The sequence below is a fragment of the Temnothorax americanus genome, unplaced genomic scaffold (assembly GCF_048541705.1).
Source record: "Temnothorax americanus isolate GAGA-0224 unplaced genomic scaffold, ASM4854170v1 Scaffold20, whole genome shotgun sequence".
NCBI lineage: Eukaryota > Metazoa > Arthropoda > Insecta > Hymenoptera > Formicidae > Temnothorax > Temnothorax americanus.
Window position 1 is genome coordinate 1,511,299 of NW_027509339.1, and position 13,883 is coordinate 1,525,181.

General features: G+C 40.3%; 1 long non-coding RNA gene across 3 annotated transcripts in view; it reads right to left on the reverse strand.

Moving 5' to 3' along the window:
* Window positions 1-6,148: 6,148 nt before the first annotated feature.
* The window catches only part of LOC143897453 (uncharacterized), a 29,432-nt gene continuing 21,697 nt past the window's right edge, over window positions 6,149-13,883 (reverse strand). For all 3 annotated transcript variants that reach the window (XR_013256926.1, XR_013256927.1, XR_013256925.1), the window contains one exon: window positions 6,149-10,968. This is a non-coding gene — a long non-coding RNA (uncharacterized LOC143897453). The remainder of the gene's footprint in view (window positions 10,969-13,883) is intronic.

Below are 13,883 nucleotides of genomic sequence, written 5' to 3' on the forward strand. Positions count from 1 at the left end.
GGGAGTGCAGGAGGATGCTACCGGCCAGGTGAGACTCCCGGGGAACGTGGGAGGCAGATGTCGTTGAGGGGGGAGTCATAAGGAGACACCGACTGTCTTGAGGGGGGCCCCCGCGAGAAATCGCTCGCGGGGTGGGGATCGAAGGACCTGTTGTCGGCTAGCCGAAGGATCGGGCAACGGGATACGATCCTGCTCCTTCGCGATTGACCCTGGTCAGGCCGTTAACGAGAGGAACCCTTTTTTCGTCTCGGACGTTCTCTTGCTCTCTCTCTCTCTCTCTCTCTCTCTCTCTCTCTCTCTCTCTCTCTCTCTCTCTCTCTCTCTCTCTCTCTCTCTCTCTCCTTCGCGGCGAAGAACTTAACGTTCTCGCGGCCGCCTGGCCTTGGTGCGTCATCTGGCTCTCCGTTCGAGGAGAGCGATCAGCGAGAGTAACGTTAGCATTGCGCCCGATCTCTGAGCTCTCGAGCACGTGAATTCTCCCTCAAGCGATCTGACGGCGATTCGGATGGATATAGGATATAAAATATTCCGTTGCGCGCTCAGTCGGTTCGTTTAAAACGTAAAATTGAGAAAATCGTATAATCTCCGAATTTAACGAGACGTAGAAAAACGCGATAACCGTGTACTTGTCGAAAAATTTCACGCAGGTTAAAATTATATCCGGAAGATAGAAATAAAATTTTTTTTTTTTTTTCTAAGTGATTTCACAAAATTGTATTTCGCACATACGTGACAAAAAAAATCACATATTAGGTAAGCTAATGAAACGTTTACACGTTGGTATTTATGAAAACAAGTGCAGAATGAATGCAGGATGAGCTGTTTGTTTCGCAAGCGAGCCGAGTGAAGTTTCGAAAATCATCACGCGCGTCATTCTTCTAGGTCCTTTCTCCGAAAAAGTAAGCCTCCAATGAGGACCATCAGTAAGCAGGGAGCGTGCGATCGAAAATTGCTCGCTTGTTATTCGTCACACGCTCAGCTTCACCCGCGAAGCGTACTTGTCGACTATATAGAAACTAGATAACTAAATCGACGGAGGATACAAACAGCTCGTGCCGTCGTCAATATACGTCCATCATTCTAAATTGGCATCACGAGCGAATCGATTTTATCCCAAAAAGTTCAATATTAAATTTAATAAATTTAATTTAAAATTTAGGGCAAATAATAATAATATAATTGCAATAAAAATAACGGCATCTTGTATTACTTTAGATCTAACTAAGAGAGATTTTATTGCACAATTTAAAGTTTTTATTGAAGAAAAAGGGACTTGAAGAGTAGCATGAAAAATTTCACGAAGCAAATTCTGAGACGTCATCTATAAATATCGATCTAAAAAATATCCGGGCGATATTCGAGCAGCAATTTGTCCGGAATACATTTCGCTGTAACCCGCAGATGTACTAGGAATGACCATGATTTCTAGGCCGAGGACACGATCTGTCCATATACAAGGCGTAAAAATGACGGTATATACGTGAAGATATATGCCGATGATATACGTGAAAATCGTTTCGCGGCGACCGACGCGGCGACGTGCGATTTCAACCAATCCTAAAAAGATGCGAGGAAGGTGAACCTCAAAGTGTAAGGTATCGGTATCTGGTGAGCACGTCTCAGTATACCAACGCTTCCCGATGCATTTCGATCTGTAACTTAAAAAATGTCTATAAATATATTATCTCAATTTATAGCACTGAAAGAAAAATTTTTGCGGAACGTTATTCAAGTAGCACGTATTTAGCACATGAGAAAGGCCGTTAACTGTAAAGGAATGATCGATTGAACGTGAAAAAGAAAAAGAACGAAAGTTCACTGAAGAAAAGTATGAAAGAGAACCGCGGAGATATGAAGGAGTCCGGTATTTATTTTTTTACGTCTGAAGCTGAAGCTATCTTGTGCCCGTTACTACGCACAAGATGCGCTTTTCATAGCCGGCTGTATCTCGGAGCGCGGCGCATTATCCCGACTTGTTCGCACGCGATTATCTTACGTCCAAGTCTTCCCCCCTCAGGTTTTTCCATCCGCGAACGAAACGCGCGCACGATTTTACGGCTCGCGTAAGCGGGTGCCGCGCCGCTCGTTGATGCCCCTAAACGCGAATGACGCAACGTATAGTATAATCAATAATTTGTAATAGCGAGAGTTCGTAATTTGAGTTCCGTTTCGTTGCTCATTCCTAGCCGCAGGCGTAATGTTGCGACACGCGGCCGAAGTATAATAACTTAATAGCACACGCGGAACAAGATGATGAAAAGAGAATCCTATTGGAAACGTGTATAGCGCTCGCCTCGTTGACGAAAAAAAGATTCGCGCGAACGCCGTCGAGGGAGAAAGATTGATGATTGATAAGACAGCGATTAATAAATCGTTGAAACATCATTTTTAATTAGTACGCGTTATAAACTTGCTGTTTTTAAAAGCTAAATATATTTAATATATATTAATGTATCTCCACTTCTGATAACCCTATATTTACATTATTTACAAAGTCATCAATTAGAATAATTAGATGTCTTGAAAGATTGGCTCTGTCTCTCGTCCCGAGAGTTTCGTAAATTCATAGCCTATATATAGCTCGTTCGCGGATCGGCATATCGGACTTATTATATCGGCTTATAATTCCGGCTGGCAATCGATTCTCGTAAGAGTTGTTACTTGTAAACAGGCAATCGCTACCATAATGACTGGCGTTTCACCGGTGGATCATCTCGCGGTGGTAGTCGCCGGTCCAATTAGCGCGCGCGTAACGACAAATCGCGCGGAGAGGAGAATCTCACCGTTCTCTCGTGCGTGCGCGAACTTCACGAAACGGTCCCGACTCCCGACACCTACGACAACGCGCGAACGCTCTCTCACGGATTGCTGAAAGAGAACGCCGCTTGCTAAATCGACGATTTATTATCGCCCCGTGTAGCAATAACGCGAGCGCGGCGGCTCGAGATGCGCGCAGCTATGCGACTATGACAACATTGCGGTAATACGAATCGGATCGGACGGGATCAGATTGCTCCGGCACGGTTTCGAGTGTCTCGTTCTGCCGGATTGATTGATCGTTGCGACACGGCCGGCCGCTGCAAAAAGCGCGCGATCCACCGTGTTATATCGATATCGATATATATCGATGGATCGTCTCGATTGTCGATAATTGCATGGAAACACCCTTTTCGCATGCATCTTTCTCTTTCTCTTTGTACTTGACAGTTTTACGAGCATTCTGTCATTTCGATCGTCGAACTACAAAAGACAGTTTTTGTAACGCATAAATCTGCTCATCGACAATGGTCGACTTTTGTTTTTATTTTGTGGATGATATGCAGTAAAATTCCGGTCTGAATATAAGAAATATGTTTATAATTATCGTAGATGGATTAATATTTGCATGTATATGTATATTATCAAGCTATGCAATGGCGAATCGATATTATAATAAACTTCAAGCAACCCATCAGTAATCATACGATAGGAAATATTAATTGAAAAGTTATATATACACTATATCGTCAGAAAGTTTAGGACCAAGGATTTATGTGTTTTACTATAATTTTCAAAATGAGTTAATATATTCTAACTAAAAAACGAAGGTTTTGCTAATTAGATTTTGATAACGCGATCCATAGATTATTTATTATTTTAGAAAAGCATTATACGGAATTCATTATTTTCCATCTATAATAGAAAAAATTCATTTTTATTGATTCCAAAAATGTCCAACTTCCGTAAAAATCGCTTTGAGAGATCCTGCGGCGGGAGTAATGCATGGAAGGCTGTATAGATAGCGGAACAATATAAAAACTTATTGACAGAATGCCTATAGACTTTGTATAAAAGTGATCCAAAATAAAAGAGGTTTTTTTTATGAGAGGAATGTTTAAATATTTTTTTATTTATTTATTCAGAATATTTTAGATAATTGTTTCTTTACTGTTTTTTATTGTTTAATAATAAAATATAGTTATAAGATTTATTTTTAAGCATTTTTATGGAAAAAAATTTGTTTCTATCTTGTTATTTTAACATAATAATCAATTGGTCTTGTGCCATGGGGGAAAAATTTTTCTTGCTATATTTAATTGATTTAATGAATATATCGCGTCGATGGCAATAAAGTATGCAATAATGAGGAAGTGCATTTTTTGCCTCTTTTTTCAGCTTCCGGACGCTTTACGATTACTTTGACATTTGGACTATCGATACCAATTCGATTGCGACTGGATACATCTCACATTCCTGATGACGCGTCGCACACGCGCGCGGAATTTAATTTTACAACGCGGACTGATCCTTTCGCGAAAGTCTCGCTTAAGTCGTTATTAGTCTGATTTATGACAGGAAAAACTTACTAATTTACCTTCACGCGCGCGCCGTTAATTCTCGACATTTTCCTTTCTCACAACAACGCTTGGATCTCTTGTTACGTAATTGAAGATACCTCGCGTCTCCGAAATAACAATTCGTTTGTCACGGCGATAAGTGAAAACTAGACATAAATATTAGAAACTAATATCGCGGGAAAACTATCTTGTAAAAGTCGCGCTGATCTTATGGTAAAGGTAAACCGTAGAATTTTTTATAAATCTTTTTCTTGTTATTCTAAATAAACCAACGTTTTGACACAAAGAGAAGAGAGTATACATGTATTTATTTTCTTTTTTCTTTTAAATTCGAAAATAATGTTGTTTATTCTAAATTCAACATTATTATCAATTGCTATCAATGTAGATTAATTTTAATCTCGGTTTAGCTCACTCATTTTTATCCTTTTTTTTCTAGTTCTAAAAATTAGAAAAGGATAAAAAGAGTAAGTTAAACCGAGATTAAAATTCATCTTCATTGAGTGACAAATCCGCGGTTAATTGTAGCCCGTCGGGATCAATTGCACCTCGAGGATCCTCCATGAGACGCTGGATCGTATCTCACGATCGACGACCGCGCACCAGAGACGCGCTCTTATCGGATGCGGCCTGCAATTTGCGTTCGGGCTCGGCCCGCTCGGCGCGGCGAGTGGTTTCTGTATGGCCGCGCACGAGATTATAGAACGGCTATTCAATGAGGTTCCACGAATGGATTTTTTTCGCGTTTACCCACGCCGCAATTATGGCGTTCGTAAATTAGAGAACCGGTACGTTGCGTTGACGTTCGATTAATCCTCGCAGCCCGTTGGACCTTCGTCAAATTCCGATGTCTCTCTTCTCTCGCAAAATTCGGCGTCCTCGACTCTTGGATGACCCGCGCGAGAGATATATATATCTCGTTGTTACGTAATTATTAAATACACGGATATCCGCGAGGCCGCGTTATACGGTACGAAGAATCCAGTTCAACAGAGTGACTTGAATTTGACTAATCTCGATTTAACGTCAACGCAGAGATTAATTGCCCAGGAAAAATGGGTCAGGCAGAGACCGCGCGCGATTTCTTGCTATTCACAAAAGTATATATGGAAAAACGCAGCGAGAGTCGTGACGCATCTTTCGGTGATGATCGAAGAGGCGCAGTCGCAGTCGTAGTCGCCAGGTCGCCATCCTTGTTAGCACAAGCATTTTGCAAGCGCGAGAGACTCTCGTTCTTCTCGGCCCGAGAAGAAAGCCGCGCTGCGTAGTTTTTCCAAGCGTTTAGGCATGTGGCGGAACGGCGAGCGCGCAGCAACCGCCGCAGCAGCAGCAGCAGCAGCAGCAAAGCGGGTAGACAGATGAATATACAGCAGGAAAAGCGAAAGTCACGCTGCATTCGCCAGCGGCATGGCACCGGCCGTCCCCCCGCGCCCCAACCGGTCGCGCATTGTACGCGAGCGCATCTCTGTGCCCCAGATAATTAATATCCGTGGTCGCCGTGGTCGGGGGAACGAGCCGCGGCATTTTCTGCGGCCGGGGCCGGCGCGGCGCGGCGCGTCGTCTTCGTGCGCGCGGCCCCCCTCGCGTCGGGTGCAATGGTTGCCTCACGGTTTCGCCGTCGAGCTAATTGATTAAAGGGATCATCATTATTACGTCGGCGAACGGTGCGACGCGCTCGCGCGGAGCCGAGCGATTTTCTCGGCTCCGTCCCGGATCGTCACTCGCGGGTGGCGATCACTCGGCCGTTTCGTAACCGCGGCGCGCGCGAATCGGTTATGACACTCTCGGGATGGGGGGGAGGGGACGGGGGGCAAGAACGACGAAACCGCGCTCGATTAATCTATTTATGTGCGTATAGCTATTTTCCGGCTCGGGTCTCGATGCTATCGAAATCAACAGACCGGCGCGCGACGTGAATGCGATACGTAATGAGCATGGGGTGATGTAAAGTGCTTGTACGCGCAAATACCTTCTTTCTATGAACAGGCCCGCCTTCGATCCCATTTGAATTTTTTTTTTTTTATTATCAAAACATTCTTAATGGCCGGAGAAAAAAGAAAGTTAAAGTTGTTGCGAGGTGAAGAAGAAGAAAGAACGAGACACGAATTATGAGATTCGTTATTTGAGATCTTTAGCCGACAGCTTTACGCTTTCCGACGTTTTCTAATACAGATCGAAGAAGTGACGCGTTTTTGAAATTGAGAATAACTGGTCGTGTTGGTCGTTAATCCTCGGTTGTCACACCTCTTCTTTAAACATTATTTTAAGGATTTTTTTTAACACAACGCCACTCAAAAAGTAAATTTCTTATACAATGAGAATACAATCTACAATGTTTAAACTTAATTCTAGATTTTTTTTGCGATCCACCTATGAAAATTGGTTGGAATCACTTTGACCCCGTGTGACAACCGAGGGTTGTAGTGACCAGCGCGTAACACATTCTTTTAGGTTTCTTCCTTTGTTTACGGTAAATTTCAGCGAACGTTAGTATCGCATGCCGACAAAAGCACAGACACAGAAAGACATATTTCATCGCCACCGATACATCCAATAGATATCGTGCGTAATATACGTTTCCATTGTGTGGACACTCGATGTTCCCAATTCGGAGAATAAAGATAGAATGCAGGCTAATCCGAGAATTTAATTGACTCTTTCATGGAAGTTCGTTGTATTCTGATCGCCGGTGGGTATACATACGTGGTGCGAGATCGTCATTCTTATTTACCTGCCTTATGATTTATAGTGCCGCTCATTCACAGCCCCATATATACCATGTACCGTCGTCATCATCGCTTCAGCCAGATGGTACATATCGATTGGCGGCCGATTCCGCTTGACCCGAATCGGAAAAGTGGAAAGAATCGAGCGTCGTGACGCGATCCTCTCTCGCGGCTATAGGAGCAATTCCCCCTCGGGGCTGGAATTGCACAGAATCATCAGCTTCATCAACAACTGTGAATACGAACGCGTATTCATCTTCTTCGTCTTCGGGGATAGGATCCTCCTCAGTGTGACAAAGTCGTTTTCTTTCACGCCGCGGCATATAGCGATGCAAAAATCATTGGCATATCGGAAGATTGCGACATAATTGAACGCACGGATCCGCTTCGCATCCGTTTCTGCATAATGAATCCTTCAATGAGGGATTCTTTCGGCGAGTAATGTGCGTGCAATAATTAATATACGCGTGTAATAATAATGTATTACCGTAACGCGTAATTAGACGCGAAATATTTCCCGCAGTGGCGTAATATTTTTATTACTCCTGCGGGATTTGTGTGTGTGTGTGTGTGTGTGTGTGTGTATGTGTGTAGCAAAGAAAGCAACATTTAGAGGAAAAAAGCATCTTCCGCGATTCGAGTCGCCGTAATTACCGTTCAATTATCTTGGCAGAGTTATAAAAATGTTGAACAACGTCGTCGTGCTTTGTGAAACTTCACGTTTCCCGTAAGATGTATTACGCTCCAAGATCGCGCGGAGTTGGTAGGAAAAAGTTGAAGCGAGTTAGTCAAAAAAGTGAATTTAAACTTTAGGGGAAGAGAGATATTTTCCATGCGAATATCGACGCGATAAATCATAATTTTGTATGCATAGTATCGTAGAGGCGGATAAAGCGAGTGACAAATGGCGATTATTCATCCAAGACCTTCGGTTATCGTCAACCATTCGTGTCTCTTAAACACACTAGAAGTGTTGTAACATGTAATTTTTTAAACGTCGCGTCATGAACGCGTTTATTTACAGCGAGAGATGGAAGATCCTTTTTGCGCGAGTGCATCGAGCGCGTAATCTGTAAAAACTCGACACCCGATCGTTCTGTTCGAAATTTATCAAGGCCGCCTTTTACTTCGCAGACCTCGTACATACTTTATTTGTCCGAACATGCAAGAATCCAATAGTTCAAGGATAAAGCTAATAATCGAGGAATGGAAGAGACTTCGTCTATAATGACGGATATCGAATCAAAATAAAAATGGCATTAATTAATTACTTAAATTAATATATTAATATATTTTATTGACATACAGTTGGTTAATATATAACTTAATATACTAATTTATTAAATTAAATATAAATACACACGCAAGTACGTGTTTAAAAATTATTTTACATTTACTTAGAAAATAATATTCTCATATTTAAATACTTTATATCGCTGTGTTTGAGAGTATTTTTGCAGTTTAGTCTTCGTATGTATGCAATGGAATTGTGAATCGCGTCTCGTCAAATATTCGAAGACAAATCTCTCGTCAATCTCCGAGCCTCGATTTCGAGGCGAAATCTCATTTCACAATATCGCGACGTCGCGAGTCGAGAAGGCCCCATCGCGGGCAATTAATCCGAAAGGTCGGCCCTCCCCCCCTCCCCCCATCATAATAGCCCCGTTGCTGGGACCCTCGGAGCGCGAATGCCATGATTTATTCAGGTGGATGAGCGAAGCGGCTCGAAATAACTCGATGTACGTCGACCTTCCTCTCTCGTCTCGCTCCGTTCTCGTACAACGTGGTTGATCTACATGGAGGGTTGCGGCACAGCGGAACGACCTAGGACGGTGTCATCGACGGACGACCGGTATCATAATTAAATGTCCATTTGCAACACGTGGCGGTATCGATCCGAAGCATCGATCGCGAGCGAAATATAGGCACCCGTGACGACCAAGTGGGTAAGCACTTTAGAAGTGCTCCAGCAGCGTAAGCTCTGCGTTGGCATGGAGTGTCATATAGCTGCAAGTTCTCCATGTTACAGTCAGTTATCTCTATTCAGTAATTATCTATATACGTCATTCCGTGTTGTCTATCTTTGGAATAATTGAACTCTCAGTACAACGTTACAAAATGCTTTTCGCATTTTGCTTTATTAAAAAGAAGTTAACTGTAACTCTCTCTAAAGCTGAACTAAAATAAAGTGTATTATCAAGCTTATTATATATTAATAATATCGACGATTTTCTTTATCTTCATATTTTGTCATTTAGAAAAGTGCAAGCCCAAAATATATACCTAATTTTGATCATAAAACTGTTAATATTATTAAGGTAGATATTATATTAATATCCGATAAAAATGTACACTAGAAAAAATAATATCGATCCTGTAAATTCTTAGCAATATAATATTGTTATTTTAAATAATGAAAATTTTATTTCCACAACTCCTTACAGATATAAATCTTAAAAATCAAAATTGCTACTTAATTTATTGGCGTTTATTAATATTTATCTATATATTTATCTTCTAGCAATTAGTCTCGATACCAAATATGGATATTCAAGAAATATCAGCTTCAACATTTCAACATTTCTCGTTTGACGTAAGGTAAATCCTGTATGTAGGTACAGTCGAATAAAAGATATACCTATACGCACGTCGCGTCGCGCGTACGACGCACGGCCACGCACGTGGATTCGCAAGCGGAGATTGTCGCCAGTGACATTGCGATATTCCCGCGTCGAGAGGAAAGTCATAATTACGGTCGTCCGCTTGAGATTTCACGGTTACCACGTCCGTCGCGCATTCACGCGGGTTCCGTAATCGCTCGGTGAGATTGTCGGCACGCGTTTGTCGTTCTCGCCGAAAGTCGTAGATATGATTGATAATCCCGCGCAAAGGTCGCGAGCAAAGGAAATGTGATAGCCGTGCGTTAAAATTAAATGGAATTGTTAATTTGTTACTGTAAGAAAGTAACGATCGATTTTCAGCCTCTTTCATCACCGATCAACTGAAGACTTCTTTGAGTCTTTGCTTTATTCTCAAGGCAAGTGAAGATATTGTGAAAGATTATTAATAATTTTAAATAATAATAATAATTTTAAATCGTTATATATATAGATATATATATGAATATTCAAAAATTTTAATTGTTTAATGTAGAGAAAGGAAGAGAGAGAGAGAGAGATATTAGTGATTTAATATAACAATTATAATAAAAAAGTTAAATGCGATGTGTCCTAGCAGATTCCGCGATAACTGCAACGAGCTTATTCGCTTAGTTTCAATTATTCGTAGTAATGATAAAAATAAAAATATTTTTTATATTACACATTTTACATGCATACGTAATATCTCATCTCGCAAAATATTACAGCGACGTCAACCTGCTTGGCATTTATATTATATAAAAAATATTTACAAAGTTTGCATAATTGAATAAGACTCTTCTGTGTCGCGAAAAATAAAGCGCCCGGTATTTGCGATTATAATGTGATAGCTACTGAAATATGCACGCGCGCGATAAAATACTCATTAAGTGTCGCGATATTAATATTTCGACGATACAATGGAATAGAAAATAGCCGCGCGTCTTACATGCGAAAGGTCGAGTCGCGGTTACGCTCGGCTCCTCGGCAGCTCGGCACACCGTCGTTACTATTTTTACGAGCCTCACGTCGTGGAGAATCGGCGTTGATATGCAGTTCTCCGTTTCCGTATACACGCGAGAACGCGCGGGAGAAAGGAAATTTCCCTCGAACGTCGCGTCGTCGACGTTGCATCTCCTTGAACTGGTGCACCTTGCTGTCACGTTCCCCGAGCGTGAACTCGCACGTGCACAATGCCTCTCTCACAGCTGATTCGTTGATTACGATTGAATTGCCGAGCGAGCTACAGGGTGATCCGGCAAATCCCTTAAAGAAAACAATTTAATTTGTTAATCAATATCTCTCTTTTTTTAATACATACATTCTTAGTTATTGTGTAATTTTTTTTACGCTGCATTTATAAGACTTTTTATTTTTATTGGGATAATAGGTTCATCAATTTTTGATGAATCTCAATCAATCTGTTTTGAGGAGAGATTTTAAAAGAATCCATATTATGTTATAACAAGCGCTTTATTATTTCTCGCGTAAAGGAGAGAATAGAAACTATCGGTTCGCGACGTTATGACGATTTATATGTAATAATATTCGCACGAGACGCACGCTTCCGCGTGGTAGTAAATAATTTGAAATTTGAAATTTCGCGGAACATCTGCACATCCAATTCGTGCGCGTGCCGGCGCGGCGCGCACAGACCTAACGTTGTCGCGCGTGAAAACGTCCAAGGCTGTAACGTGCACGGGCAACTATAAAACGTAGCAAATAAACGGGCCTGTGCTTTCACTTAGGCATCAGGAACGAGGGGGGGGCAAACGTTAGTTACTTTCCTTTGCTGTAGATATACAAGAGCGCGTTCGCGTAGGGCTAATGCCAAAGGCACCGGCACCGGCGCATCAGGAAGCGCGCGGTTAACGAGACGGATAGCATCGGCTGAAAGGGGAACCGACCTCTGCCTCTTGGGATCATATCGTCGCTTTTTACGCGGACATGAATGACGCAGCCAATTCTAACAGTTCTATAAATACAAGTGAGATTGGTATATTTATAAAAGAAGAGCTATATATTAGTGAATAATAATACAATTTATATATACTTTTTATTTATTCTCATATAAACTCATATAAACCTAATACGATAATAATGTATTTATTCAATACATATAATTATGTTATATTATCAAAATATAAATAAATAAATAAATAAAAAAAAAAAATATATATATATATATATATATTATTGTATATATTAAATAAATATATAACTACATATAATTATTATTATGTTTACGATAGTAATATAATTATAAATATTTTTGAAAGAAATAAAAAAGCATGGTATTACTGTTCTTTACTTACTACATATTCAAATTAATTAAATTAAAACACAAAGGAAAAAGAGGCTTATTCGCTAAGATTAATAATAATCTTCTTTTTATGTTCTCATCAGTCTTACAATGTTATTACTTTTTCGATAAATGGATAAATAATTAGAGGGACTCTCGATAATGAATTAACGAGTAACAAGTAAAAAGGGCCTTTGAGAATACAACGCGGTTATATAACAGTGCGTAAGTTGACGTTGTATCGACCTGTAATAATTTGGATACATAATTATACATCGGGCTTTTTAACTCTGCTTTGAATCATCCTTATCGATGCGATGTATAATTATGTATCCAATTAGCTATTAAAGATCGATATAATATTAACTTATGTACCCTCAACCACGTTGTTACTTGTTACTTGTTGATTTTTCATATTTCAATAATTTTAGATATCTTTTGGGTACATCAAAGACAAATGCAGTGGAACCGATATTCTTGCTTGTTTGATACCTCTAATAATAAATTTTCACGCACATCGGTTTCATTCTATCGGTTTATTACAATCACAGCGTGTGTAATAATACGTACATATGTACGGTTGATCACAGGAGATAGGGGCTAGTCAAGGCCTAGTATACGGCAATAAAATCGGCCAACAGCTTTCGAGTGATTGTTTGAGCGCGACATTCGCACCTACGTGTCAAACCTTAAAAGGCGCTCCCACGCAACGGCACGGGGAAAAGATAGTTTCATCGACATGCACGGAGCAGATTGAACGTTAAGTTTGCATTGTTGCGCGCGACCTCGCGACGAAGTGCCGTCGCACCGTCGGCGGATACGAGTTTCGCGAGATTTCATTTATGTCCCCCGAATCTCACCGTAAACTAGAAGGATCACGCGGATTTGCCGTGGTATTACGTCGGGAACCTGACTCTAGTCGGTGTTACCTGAGAGAAGGCGTCTTCGGCTTCTCTTCGTCGACGCTATTTGCAGCTAAGCCCTTGATATCGAGATTGTCGCGACAGCTAATTTAAGACGTATCTAGATACGTGTATATTCCTTAAATTTTTTATTTCAGAATTTTACCTTAACAACAAATGTATATTCTGAGAATGTTCAGAGGATATCGTAAAGTATAAAATATTATAAGGATGTTCTCAGTATATATTAAGTACACATCCTTATTATATTCTATAGATATAGAGACAGGATATTATTGCTGTGTTAGGGCAATATCTTTTATATTAATATAATTTATAATTTATTATAATTATATGTAATTTAATTAATATATAATTTATATTAGTATAGATAATGATGATGGATTTTTTAATTTTTTATAACTTACATTAGATGTACGTACATATACAAATATGTAAAAAGAAAAAATATAATAAAATATATTGTTAGTGTATTTCTTTTTTATTAATTCTTTCGGATCACACAGGTAAACAACATAGTATAACAAATAATTTTTTGTATTCGCTTGTATATTTGTTCATATTAGGAGAAGCCTCGGCACGCAGGAGACGACTATTTACCAATTCTAAGACTTTGGCGTAACTTTCTCCGACGAGGACGTCGATTCGCGAAGATCGATCAGTGAAAGCACACGATAATTGATCGCAAACAAAGAGGCCCGATGAGAGAGATAGTGACGATTGGAAAACTCGATTCAGTGGCCTCTTCGACACAACGACCCGCAAATGAAATAATGCCTCCGTATATCCTTGACTCGAGGAGAAACGATTAGGAGTCCTCAGAATGTTTCATTGATGCTTAAACATATCGATACCGAATTGCGATTATGAAAATTGACAATGAAATTAAAATAAATTAAGTTATTTGAATTTCATATAGATTTGTTGACGTCACAGTAGCAAAACCTTTTTTACGA